This window comes from Schistocerca americana, chromosome 1 (genome assembly GCF_021461395.2).
Source record: "Schistocerca americana isolate TAMUIC-IGC-003095 chromosome 1, iqSchAmer2.1, whole genome shotgun sequence".
Lineage (NCBI taxonomy): Eukaryota > Metazoa > Arthropoda > Insecta > Orthoptera > Acrididae > Schistocerca > Schistocerca americana.
Window position 1 is genome coordinate 425598502 of NC_060119.1, and position 14087 is coordinate 425612588.

Here is a 14087-nt window from a genome sequence, read left to right on the forward strand (position 1 = left end):
TTTCTGGAGGGAACGCCAAACAACATTCGTTACGCACTGAATATTGATGGAATTTTTTTCTCGCCGTTCTTGCATCGAGAAGGTGATGTGTTGTTTCAACAGGATAATGCTCGCTCGCACACTACCTGGGAATCTCGACGAGCCCAGCAAATTTCCTGGTTAGCAAGATCTCCAAGCGAGCAGGGGTGGGATATGATGGTACGAGAAGTGACTCGTGCAGCTCATTGGCCAACAACTTTTGCCGAACAACAGGAAAATGTCTGGCAGCCTGGCGTAACGTATCCCAGGACAGTATTCATCGTCTTTATGACTGACTGGATGCCTGCATTGCCGCCTGTGGTGGCTTCAATTTGTACCAATATGTGAAGAAGAATTAAATGATCTGCTGAATGGAATGAACAGTCTAATGAGTACACAGTATGGTTTGAGAGTAAATCGGAGAAAGACGAAGGTAATGAGAAGTAGTAGAAATGAGAACAGCGAGAAACTTAACATCAGGATTGATGGTCACGAAATCAATGAAGTTAAGGAACTCTGCTACCTAGGCAGTAAAATAACCAATGACGGACGGAGCAAGGAGGACATCAAAAGCAGACTCGCTATGGCAAAGAAGGCATTTCTGGCCAAGAGAAGTCTACTAATATCAAATACCGGCCTTAATTTGAGGAAGAAATTTCTGAGGATGTACGTCTGGAGTACAGCATTGTATGATAGTGAAACATGGACTGTGGGAAAACCGGAACAGAAGAGAATCGAAGCATTTGAGATGTGGTGCTATAGACGAATATTGAAAATTAGGTGGACTGATAAGGTAAGGAATGAGGAGGTTCTACGCAGAATTGGAGAGGAAAGGAATATGTGGAAAACACTGATAAGGAGAAGGGACAGGATGATAGGACATCTGCTAGGACATGAGGGAATGACTTCCATGGTACTAGAGGCAGCTGTAGAGGGCAAAAACTGTAGAGGAAGACAGATATTGGAATACGTCAAGCAAATAATTGAGGACGTAGGTTGCAAGTGCTACTCTGAGATCAAAAGGTTAGCACAGGAAAGGAATTGTCGCTGGCCGCATCAAAAAAAAAAAGAAAGTGTTTCAGCAGGGATCAATATCTGGTGTTAGTAATCTGTATATGTAATGGTTTCATGTACTCAGTATGTACTGTTGCCTCAATAAATCTTGATTGAATTGGAAACCAGCAGCGTAGATGGTAGGAAGTAATGGCTGTGTACCAGAATAATTCACTGTAAGACGACTTGCGGATTATGGATATAGTCCATAGCCAAAAATGGAATGCGAGACTCCCCCTTTTGGTCTGAAGATCCTAAGAAGCAATACATATGGTAGTGAGTCTTGTACAGATTCCCGTATGGAGGACATAGTGATAGACATCATTGGGGTTGTTAAGCAGCTGAATGGGTTGAAAATAAATAAATCGCCAGGTCTTGATGGGATTCCAATTCGGTTCTACGGAGAGTACTCTACTGCACTGGCTCCTTACTTAGCTTGCATTTATCGCGAATCTCTTGCCCAACGTAAAGTCACGAGCGACTAAAAAAAAGCGCAGGTGACGCCTGTATATAAGAAGGGTAGAAGGACGGATCCTCAAAATTACAGACCAATATCCTTAACATCGGTTTGTTGCAGGATTCTCGAACATATTCTCAGTTCCAATATAATGAATTTCCTTGAGACAGAGAGCTTGCTGTCCACGCATCAGCACGGCTTTAGAAAGCATCGCTCCTGCGAAACGCAGCTCGTCCATTTTTCACATCATATCTTGCGAACCATGGATGAAGGGTATCAGATGGATGCCATATTCCTTGACTTCCGGAAAGCGTTTGACTCGGTGGCCCACTGCAGACTCCTAACTAAGGTACGAGCATATGGGATTGGTTCCCAAGTATGTGAGTGGCTCGAAGACTTCTTAAGTAAGAGAACCCAGTCCGTTGTCCTCGGTGGTGAGTGTTCCTCGGAGGTGAGAGTATCATCTGGAGTGCCACAGGAAAGTGTGATAGGTCCGCTGTTGTTTTCTATCTACATAAATGATCTTTAGGATAGGGTGGATAGCAATGTGCGGCTGTTTGCTGATGATGCTGTGGTGTACGGGAAGGTGTCGTCGTTGAGTGACTGTAGGTGGATACAAGATGACTTGGACAGTATTTGTGATTGGTGTAAAGAATGGTAGCTAACTCTAAATATAGATAAATGTAAATTAATGCATATGAATAGGAAAAAGAATCCTGTAATGTTTGAACACTCCATTAGTAGTGTAGCGCTTGACACGGTCATTTCGATTAAATATTTGGGCGTAACATTGCAGAGCGATATGAAGTGGTATAAGCATATAATGGCAGTTGTGGGGAAGCCGGATAGTCGTCTTCGGTTCATTGGTAGAATTTTGGGAAGATGTGGTTCATCTGTAAAGGAGACCGCTTATAAAACACTAATACGACCTATTCTTGAGTACTGCTCGAGCGTTTGGAATCCCTATCAGGTCGGACTGATGGAGGACATAGAAGCAATTCAGAGGCGGGCTACTAGATTTGCTACTGGTAGGTTTGATCATCACGCGAGTGTTACGGAAATGCTTCAGGAACTCAGGTCTGAGTCTCTAGAGAAAAGGAGGCGTACTTTTCGTGAATCGCTACTGAGGAAATTTAGAGAACCAGCATTTCTACATCTGCATCTACATTTATACTCCGCAAGCCACCCACCGGTGTGCGGCGGAGGGCACTTTACGTGCCACTGTCGTTACCTTCCTTTTCTGTTCCAGTCGCGTATGGTTCACGGGAAGAACGACTGTCTGAAAGCCTCCGTGCGCGCTCGAATCTCTCTAATTTTACATTCATGATCTCGGGAGGTATAAGTAGGGGGAAGAAATATATTCCATACCTCATCCAGAAACGCACCCTCTCGAAACCTGGCGAGCAAGCTACACCGCGATGCAGAGCGCTTCTCTTGCAGAGTCTGCCACTTGAGTTTGCTAAACATCTCCGTAACGCTATCACGGTTACCAAATAACCCTGTGACGAAACGCGCCGCTCTTCTTTGGATCTTCTCTATCTCCTCCTTCAACCCGATCTAGTACAGATCCCACACTGATGAGCAATACTCAAGTATAGGTCGAACGAGTGTTTTGTAAGCCACCTCCTTTGTTGATGGACTCAATTTTCTAAGGACTCTCCCAATAAATCTCAACCTGGTACCCGCCTTACCAACAATGAATTTCATATTATCATTCCACTTCAAATCGTTCCGCACGCATACTCCCAGATATTTTACAGAAGTAACTGCTACCAGTGTTTGTTCCGCTATCATATAATCATACAATAACGGATCCTTCTTTCTATGTATTCGCAATACATTACATTTGTCTATGTTAAGGGTCAGTTGCTACTCCCTGCACCAAGTGCCTATCAGCTGCAGATCTTCCTGCATTTCGCTACAATTTTCTAATGCTGCAACTTCTCTTTATACTACAGCATCATCCGCGAAAAGCCGCATGGGACTTCCGCCACTATCTACTAGGTCATTTATATATGTTGTGGAAAGCAATGGTCCCATAACACTCCCCTGTGGCACGCCAGAGGTTACTTTAACGTCTGTTGGTTGGTTGGTTTGGGGAAGGAGACCAGACAGCGTGGTCATCGGTCTCATCGGGTTGGGGAAGGATTGGGAAGGAAGTCGGCCGTGCCCTTTCAGAGGAACCATCCCGGCATTTGGCTGGAGTGATTTAGGGAAATCACGGAAAACCTAAATCAGAATGGCCGGACGCGGGATTGAACCGTCGTCCTCCCGAATGCGAGTCCAGTGTTTAACGTCTGTAGACGTCCCTCCATTGATAACTACATGCTGTGTTCTGTTTGCTAAAAACACTTCAATCCAGCCACACAGCTGGTCTGATATTCCGTAGGCTCTTACTTTGTTTATCAGGCGACAGTGCGGAACTGTATCGAACGCCTTCCGGAAGTCAAGGATAATAGCATCTACCTGGGAGCCTGTATCTAATATTTTCTGGGTCTCATGAACAAATAAAGCGAGTTGGGTCTCACACGATCGCTATTTCAGGAGCATGTTGATTCCAACAGATTAGATTCTGGGTTTCCAAAAACGACATGATACTCGAGCAAAAAACATGTTCAAAAATTCTACAACAGATCGACGTCAGAGGTATAGGTCTATAGTTTTGCGCATCTGCTCCACGACCCTTCTTGAAGACTGGGACTACCTGTGCTCTTTTCTAATCATTTGGAACCTTCCGTTCCTCTAGAGACTTTCGGTACACGGCTGTTAGAAGGGGGGCAAGTTCTTTCGCGTACTCTGCAGAATCGAATTGGTATCCCGACAGGTCCAGTGGACTTTCCTCTGCTGTGTGATTCCAGTTGCATTTTTATTCCTTGGACACTTATTTCGATGTCAGCCATTTTTCGTTTGTGCGGGGATTTAGAGAAGGAACTGCAGTGGGGTCTTCCTCTGTGAAACAGCTTTGGAGAAAGGTGTTTAGTATTTCAGCTTTACGCGTGTCATCCTCTGTTTCAATGCCATTATCGTTCCGGAGTGTCTGTAAATGCTGTTTCGAGTCACTTACTGATTTAACGTAAGACCAGAACTTCCTAGGATTTTCTGTCAAGTCGGTACATAGAATTTTACTTTCGAATTCACTGAACGCTTCACGCATAGCCCTCCTTACGCTAACTTTGACATTGTTTAGCTTCTGTTTGTCTGAGAGGTTTTGGCTGCGTTTACACTTGCAGTGAAGGTCTCTTTGCTTTCGCAGTAGTTTCCTAACTTTGTTGTTGAACCACGGTGGGTTTTTCCCGCCCTCACAGTTTTACTCGTCACGTACCTGTCTAAAACGCATTTTACGATTGCCTTGAACTTTTCCATAAACACTCAACATTGTCAGTGTCGGAACAGAAATTTTCGTTTTGATCTGTTAGGTAGTCTGAAATCTGCCTTCTGTTACTCTTGCTAAACAGATAAACCTTCCTCCTTTTTTTTATATTCCTATTTACTTCCATATTCAGGGATGCTGCAACGGCCTTATGATCACTAATGCACTTACAGAGTCGAAAAGTTCGGGTCTGCCTGTTATCAGTAGGTCCAAGATGTTATCTCCACGAGTCGGTTCTCTGTTTAATAGCTCGAGGAAACTTTCGGATAGTGCACTCAGTATAATGTTACTTGATGCTCTGTCCCTACCACCCGTCCTAAACATCTGAGTGTCCCAGTCTATATCTGGTAAATTGAAATCTCCACCTAAGACTATAACATGCTGAGAAAATTTATGTGAAACGAATTCAAGATTTTCTCTCAGTTGTTCTGCTACTAATGCTGCTGAGTCGGGAGGTCGGTAAATGGAGCCAGTTATTAACCTAGCTCGGTTGTTGGGTGTAACCTCCACCCATAATAATTGATGGGAACTATCCACTTCTACTTCACTACAGGATAAACTACTACTAACAACGGCAAACACGCCACCACCGGTTGCATGCAATCTGTCCTCTCTAAACACCGTAAAAATTTCGGCAGAATTTATCTCCGGCTTCAGCCAGCTTTCTGTACCTATAACGATTTCAGCTTCGGTGCTTTCTATCAGCGCTTGAAGTTCCGGTACTTTACCAAAGCAGCTTCGACAGTTTACAATTACAATACCGATTGCTGCTTGGTCCCCGCATGTCCTGACTTTGACCCGCACCCTTTGAGGCTGTTGCCCTTCCTGTACTTGCCCGAGGCCATCTAACCTAAAAAACCGCCCAGTCCACGCCACACAACTCCTGCTACCCGTGTAGCCGCTTGCTGCGTTTAGTGGACTCCTGACCTATCCAGCCGTACCCGTAACCCCACCACCCTATGGCGCAATCGAGGAATGTGCAGCCCACACAGTCGCAGAACCGTCTCAGCCTCTGATTCAGACCCTGCACTCGGCTCTATACCAAAGGTCTGCAGCCAGTCCTGTCGATGATGCTGCAGTCGGTGAGCTCTGCTTTCATCCCGCTAGCGAGACTGGCAGTCTTTACCAAATCAGATAGCCACCGGAAGCCAGAGAGGATTTCCTCCGATCCATAGCGACACACATCATTGGTGCCGACATGAGCGACCAACTGCAGATGGGTGCACCCTGTACCCTTCATGGCATCCGGAAGGACCCTTTCCACATCTGGAACGACTCCCCCCGGTATGCACACGGAGTGCACATTGTTTTTCTTCCCCTCTCTTGCTGCGATATCCCTAAGGGGCCCCATTACGCGCCTGACGTTGGAGCTCCCATCTACCAGTAAGCCCAACCTCTGCGACCGCCCGGATCTTGCAGACTGAGGGGCAACCTCTGGAACAGGACAAGCAGCCATGTCCGGCCGAACATCAGTATCAGCCTGAGACAGAGCCTGAAACCGGTTCGTCAGACAAACTGGAGAGGCCTTCCGTTCAGCCCTCCGGAATGTCTTTCGCCCCCTGCCACACCTCGAGGCGATCTCCCACTCTGCCACAGGTGAGGGATCAGCCTCAATGTGGACAGTATCCCGGGCAGCCACAGTCGTAGTCTGATCGGTCGATGCGTGTGACGAGCTGGGCGTCCCCGACAAACCCCCATCCGGATCCCCACAGTGATGCCCATTGGCAACAGCCTCAAGCTGTGTGACTGAAGCCAACACTGCCTGAAGCTGGGAGCGAAGGGATGCCAACTCAGCCTGCATCCGAACACAGCAGTTGCACTCCCTATCCATGCTAAAACCTGTTGCGCAAAGATCATCTGAACTAATCTACAGAGAGCACAAACAATTCGACACAAAATTTAAACGGTTATTAAAATACAAGATTGCCTAGTAAATGCAGTAATGCTGCTACTTGCGCACTGCTGACTCACTGCTCGGCGGCGGAAGGAGACTACGCGGGTTTACACTATTCAGGTACTAAAACGCGTTGCTACAAATCTCAAATACTATAATACGCTAGAAATTTATGAATTGAACAATGCAAGTACTAAAAACACGCAAAGAAATTGAGAATTAAACTATGTAACAAATAAGTGAGCTAGGAGTATACGACTTGCTGCTGGCAGCTGTTTATCCTACGGCGGCTGGGAGCTGACTGCAGTACAATTTTACTGCCGCCAACTTATATTTCGCGGAAAGACCACAAAGATAAGATAATAGAGATTAGGGCTTGTACAGAAGCATATAGGCAGTCATTTTTCCCTCGTTCTGTTTGGGAGTGGAACAGGGAAAGAAGATGCTAGTTGTGGTACAAGGTACCCTCCGCCACGCACCGTATGGTGGATTGCGGAGTATGTATATAGATGTAGATGTAGAATTAATAAATTACATTAGTGAATAAATGGTGGAAAACGTGAATTACGTCATTTGTTTTTGACACAAGAACTTTCTCAAAGGTTTTTTAACAGACCTGGTACGCAGTTTTCTGAAATGTTCATAGAGGAGACTATGATATTCCAAAGAGTGCTTGCAACTTGCAAATAAAAACAGCGTTAAAATGACTAATTAAACTACTCAGTGTAGAATAATTTCACATTTAGTGTATGACCAAAGCGTTAACCAGAAATAACGTGTAGCCGTTAGAATATTTTACCATCGCGAAACTCGGACATTGCTACGGCTCATCTACAAGTCTCGTTAAAAGCTACATTTACGACCTCTTGAGAGAAAGAACCATAAAAAAGCGGTTCACGTTTCTCATAAACGAAACATTAAAAATGGGTTTCATCCAACTACAGTAAAAGAATTTATTCACAAATCAGGGTCTATGAGATGGTAAATACGAAGTATAAGACGTTCTAGTTTCGCTTACAGCGATGATGTCATGCAAAGATACTCAAAGCAGTCTACGAGATTGTTGTTTGATGAGAAACATCTTTTAGTCGTTACAACTGTTGGGGAGGGTAGGTGGTGGCAGAGCCGCGCAATTTTCACGTTTACTAATACTGTGGTCAACGAGGGGTAGCTTTTTCGGCGATGTCAGCTCTAAGTCGCAGGCTGCTTTTGTTACCTGTAACACATCCAGATTCCAGCTCTTATTGATTATAGATTGCAGATAAATATACAATTTAGCTGAAACAAAAATTGCGTGGTTTTAAACCACAAAACGAGGTAAGGCCCTGCAATGCTGGTCTTTGATCCATTTGAGTTAAACATTGATACGAATGGATGACTGCATAATAAAAACAGTTGAAATAATCATTTGTAAGAGTGTTGTACTGTAGCAAAGTTGCCCAATGAAACACTGAACTAATATGTCTCGTAAATTTGCACATAACGCTTAAAAATATTTGTACAAAAATAATAAGTTTTTCTCCACGAAAGAAGGATTTGCAGCCTAACCAGAAGCAGTTCAATTACTGAGGTTAAGTGGTCTAGGTGCCTAGTAAGTAGCGTACTTTGTTAGGTCCTCTGATTCTTCCGTGAAGTTCCAGGACCTAGTTCTTCTTCTTCTTAGGATACCTCTTCGCCAAATGATACGTCCGTGTCTACACCAGAGCTGCTGTCATGATCTGAGTAGTCTGAATTTGACACTGAAGAATAAGTAACTGGCTGTTTCATCTGTTTTCTACTTTTTATTTGTCTTTGATGTAACGGCATACAGCTTTTTTCACTCTTTGCCATGTCTTTCCTTTCCAGCTATAGGCTTTTCTTTTCCCGTGCATTTTTCAACCATTCATTAGAGGCACAGATTTCAATGCTTTGCCAGAAAGTTTCCCCTAAATCTTCATTTTAGACAGAGGAGTTACATCTTCATTTGAGATAATCTCACACAGTGTGTGTTGAATGTCGCCTTCTGCGGGGACTATCGTTGATGAATGACAGTCACATAGTTGGAGCTGCCAGGTTTACTCCGAAACACCTGTGAGAATTTCCCCTATTTCACCATTTTCTGACAAATGTGCCATTGTTGAATTTGGGGACTAACTGTAACCATAATTTCCGCGCGAAAATGAAGCTTAAATGCAGTAGCGTCAAAGAGTAGTTCGTTGATTCTTCTTTTCAAACCCTTTATTATAAAATGTTGAAGTAAAACACCAGGAAAGTTACAAGTAAGTAGTAGAAAACAGACTTACCTCATTTTCTAACCTCTGGAGGAACCTGGCGGGACGAACTTTCATGAGAGAAAAAGTTATAATGAGGAATACCTGCCACCTGTTGATCAACTCCCGAGTCGCTGACAGTTTAAAAACTAGTTACATTTTTTACCGCTTTAAGCCTAACTACCTTTCTCGTAACCCAACATAGTAGTAACCGCAGCACAAATGTTTCATTTTTTTACCGTATGAACCTACAAAAGCTTAGAAATATAAATGTTTCAAGAATACCTGCAATTAGTAGCGTTTGGTTTTATTCTTCAGTTTTTCATTACCGGTTTCGAATCATCTCGCGATTCATCATCAGATGGTACAGGCGTGTTTGCATCATTGTGCGGTCGAGTGGGTGTAGCAAGCTGTAACAAAGAAAGATATAAATAGCTTTAGGCAAATGCCGGGATGGCTCCTTTGAAAGGGCACGGCCGAGTTTCTTCCCCGTCATTTGCTGGGACCGAGGACCTGGCTGTTTCGTCCCCTCCCTCAAATCAACCGACCAATCAGCCGAAACATGTAAGCACTGAATGCGGCGGAATTACTGGCAAATAAAAACCTCAAAAAGAAAATGTGGGAGGCGATGACTATGATTTTCGGCGACATCGAATGTACAAATTCGCAGGATCAAAATACACTGTGCATGTTCTTTTATGTTTATTTTATTTTTTCATGATCATAACAAACACATGGCTCCACATCCTTGCCGGTACCTTCACAACCTCAATGAACCTCAAAATAGATCTCACTACAAAAGGTGGTTATTGACAGGTGAACACATTAATGTGACTGCACAGTGTATAAAAATGCATGGGCACTATTTTGCTCCTGCAGTGTGAAATTCCTCATTTACATAAATGGATGCCAAATTGCAAATAATAGTAAAATGTATGAATGAATTAATTTGTGATTTAATTAAACAATAGCGTCTGTCATTTGGTCGGAAAAATTAAGCTAACAAAATTAAATAGTCAAAGTTCCTAATCGACCAGCTGTTTTTACGAAATCTGCTATGGAAAATGTTACTGATTCAGAACTTTCAGTTTTATCACCAAAAATAATAAGCTTTAGGCAGTTTAAAATACTTTACAGGAGAGCCAGAACGCTATAATTTCAAATGATATATGGATTACGCTGGTTAGCTAATAAGCCTTTTGCCATGTAGCATCGGAACCGCGCGACGGCTACGGTCGCAGGTTCGAATCCTGCCTCGGGCATGGATGTGTGTGATGTCCTTAGGTTAGTTAGGTTTAAGTAGTTCTAACTTCTAGGGGACTAATGACCTCAGAAGTTGAGTCCCATAGTGCTCAGAGCCATGTAGCAAACTGTTCTGTTAACTTCAATAAGGTCATTAACGTAACTTAATTAACAGCGCCCTCCTGGAAACTAATTACGCATATGGGATCAGAACACTCGAAATGACGTTATATGTAAACTGGATCTCGGATTTTTGGATAAGTACCACATATCAACAAGTAAATGCATAGCAAACGAGATAAAAATTGCCGAAAATATGTTTTATGTTATTGGAGTGTTAAATATAACAGATGGGAGGAATCCACGTGTTTCATAACAGTTCATACCATTCACTTCACTGCCATGATCTGTGTCAGCATTTGGGCTCACGTGACCTCCTGGCACTAGCTGTAACACCATGTACAGCGTTATGAAGCGCCCAGTGAGCTCTTTTAAGGAGTGCCCAGTACTTTGACTGGTGAACTTACTACTTGCGTGCTCGCGTCTGCTATTACCAAGGTGCTATTGCATCCACACAGTATTCCAGTCGAGCTGAGTGTTGTCAACATGATGATTATAGCATTGTTTCTCGATACGCGTTGTTGTATTATGTGAAGTACAGTAAAAATGTCGAATGAAAACAATTATTGTGACTTTGTCATCCTCAACACCCTTAGCTCCTGCCTTATTTACAGCGGAATATGAGGTTAGATTATTGAGGACTGCAACCTTAAATCCAATATGTTTCTGGAGATATGTTGATGGTATATTTTCAGTAGACTCGCATGGAGCTGATGCCCTTAACGATTTCTTGGAACATTTTAATTCCCTTCACCAATTTTTGGATGATTTTGTCTCCAAACGGAATAATGATACTCTAGAGCCAAGCATTTACCGCAAACCTACACACACCAACCGGCGTCGTCGTGCAACCAGCGCGTTTTAAAGGAAGATATCGAAGCATTTCAGAGACGGGCTGCTACACTTGTTACGAGTACACTATAACAGCACGCCAGTGTTACGGATATGCTTCGGGAAGTGAAATGGGAAACCCTGGAGGGAAATCGACGTTCTTTCGAGGAACACTACTGACAAAATTTAGGAAACCGAGATGCAAAACGATCCTACCGACGCCAACATACATTTCACGTAAGGGCCATTATGATAGGAGAAATTAGAGCACATATGGAGGCTTAAAGATAATTATTTTTCCCTCCCTCTGTCTTCGAGTGGAACAGGAAAGGAAACCAGCAGTAGTGGTATAAGGTAGTTTCCGCCATCGAACATGGCTTGCGGAGTAAGTCAGTAGATGTAGATATAAAACCAGCTCTCACCCACATTAGCAACATGTTGGGGTCCTTAGGACGCTGCATTTTTCCGAGGAGGTATTTTCATATCTGATGCGGAAAGCTTACACCCGAAAATTAAATACGTTAAGTACGTGCAGTTACTCACAGAGGTTCAGTGTGGTCACTGGTAAAAAAATTTGTTCCAGTTTTGGCCATCGGGTGCAAAACTTGCTCTGTGAACACACAAAAGACGTGAGGAACAGTTTCCATATGTGATGGATTATGAACGAGACGTGGGCAGAAAAGGTAAAATAAGTGAGAGAGGACTAATGTAGATTTTGTTTTTAACCACCGCTTACTCAGATTGTTTAGTATGAGCACCGAAAACGTCGACGAGATGCTGTACCGTTCCAGATATGCACCTGGTAGCCAAAACTGGAACTAATATATATCGTCCTTGAAGGAATCGGTTGATACTGGCTGGCTAATGAAATTATCAATAAGGAAGAGGGCTATATTCCGAGCCAGCTGTAGAACCCTCAAATGGTTCAAATGGCTCTGAGCACTATGGGACTCAACTTCTGAGGTCATTAGTCTCATAGAACTTAGAACTAGTTAAACCTAACTAACCTAAGGACATCACACACATCCATGCCCGAGACAGGATTCGAACCTGCGACCGTAGCGGTCTCGCGGTTCCAACTGCAGCGCCTAGAACCGCATGACCATTTCGGCCGGCTGTAGAACCCTCCCCCAATCTGCATTAAACACGACGTTCTCAACTGACTGGAGGTTTTCAAGATTAGTTACGACAGCTATACTTCGCATTTTTTGCCTTCATCACCGGCGGCGCTCCCAATACCTTATATTGGGGGAACGCAGTGACGGCACTTAGGGCATCTGGTGGTGACTACTCTCTGCTGGCCTACATATGGACGTCGGCTTCAGAGTACCTTCCATTCTACGAGACTCGGCAACAGCAGCGTCTCAACTGAAATTGATGGCCAATTGGGCAGTCGAAATATTCTGTCAGCTTGAAGATGCGACTGAAATCCCGAGAAGAGTGTCACAGCACACCGATTATAACTGATCTTGTTACGTATTTCCTGATTTTGTACTTCGTTGTATGAGTCATTGACCAAAGCGTTTTAAAATATAATAATAATAATAATAATATAGGGCATTTCGATTCCACTGTGAATCCACTCATTGTCATATTCCCTTCGCACAATGAGTCTGTTTCGGAAATGGAATCATCTTAGAAGACTCAACTGCCTGTAATAATCCCGTGAAAATGTCATTTGAATCTATTTCCGTTCAGAATATTGTGCCATTTCCGCGAAAAATAAATTCTGAAGGAAATCCTCCCATCGCTGGTTTGATATCAACGGTATTGCCGATGGCTTCTGCAAATGGCTCTGAGCACTATGGGACTTAACTACTGAGGTCATCAGTCCCCTAGAACTTAGAACTACTTAAACCTAACTAACCTAAGGACATCACACACATCCATGCCCGAGGCAGGATTCGAACCTGCGACCGTAGCGGTCACGCGGTTCCAAACTGACGCGCTTAGAACCGCAGGGCCACACCGGCCGGCGATGGCTTCTGCAGTTGGTGAGGTTCCGTGAACACACACCGCCTTCGCGCAGGCTATCTGGTGGAGGGACCAACAACCGTGTAATGGGATAAGCCGGGATCGCGGTGCGGAGTTGTGCTCTCCTCTCGCCGCTGGAGGCGATGTTGGGAAGGACTGAACTCCGTGATAGCCAGCTGGAGTTTCATGTCCGCAAGCTCTGCTTAGATATCAGTATGCGACACATATGTGTGATCCCAAGTGTGTTGATCAATCATCTTGTGAGAAGACGTCTACAATGGTACCGAAATATGGGAAAAGAAATAACAGCTCCATATACAATGAGTATACAGAGGAAGTCAGTATTGGAACCGAAATAGACGAGAAAGTGTCGGTTCAGATGGTGTACTGCAGGAGATAAAACTTTTCTGACCTAGATGATATCCAACATTCAGCAATACTTCTGTCATATTTGCGATTTTTTTAACCCATATCTCCAGGCTGATACAAAAAAAATTTCTAAAGTAGATTTCAAATACTATATGAGTCAATCACTATCAAAATACTTCATCCTGAAAATCATTTGACTAAAAACAAGCGAAAATATTTTTCTTATGCTTGCTTGTTTTATTTGAATCGACATTATATCCGAATAATTGCACTTCATCTACATATTCGCTGCACCACAATTCACATTAATAAACAGTACCACTCCTGGGATTATTATCTACTCTGCTTCTGTGTCTATCTCTCTGTCTGTCTGTCTCTGTCTCTCTCTCTCTCTCTCTCTCTCTCTCTCTCTCTCTCTCTCTCTCTCTCTCCTCTCTCCCCCCTCAAAACAACAGTCACACACACAAATTTTCTTTCGAGACGACACACATTAAGCATCCTGGACTCTCG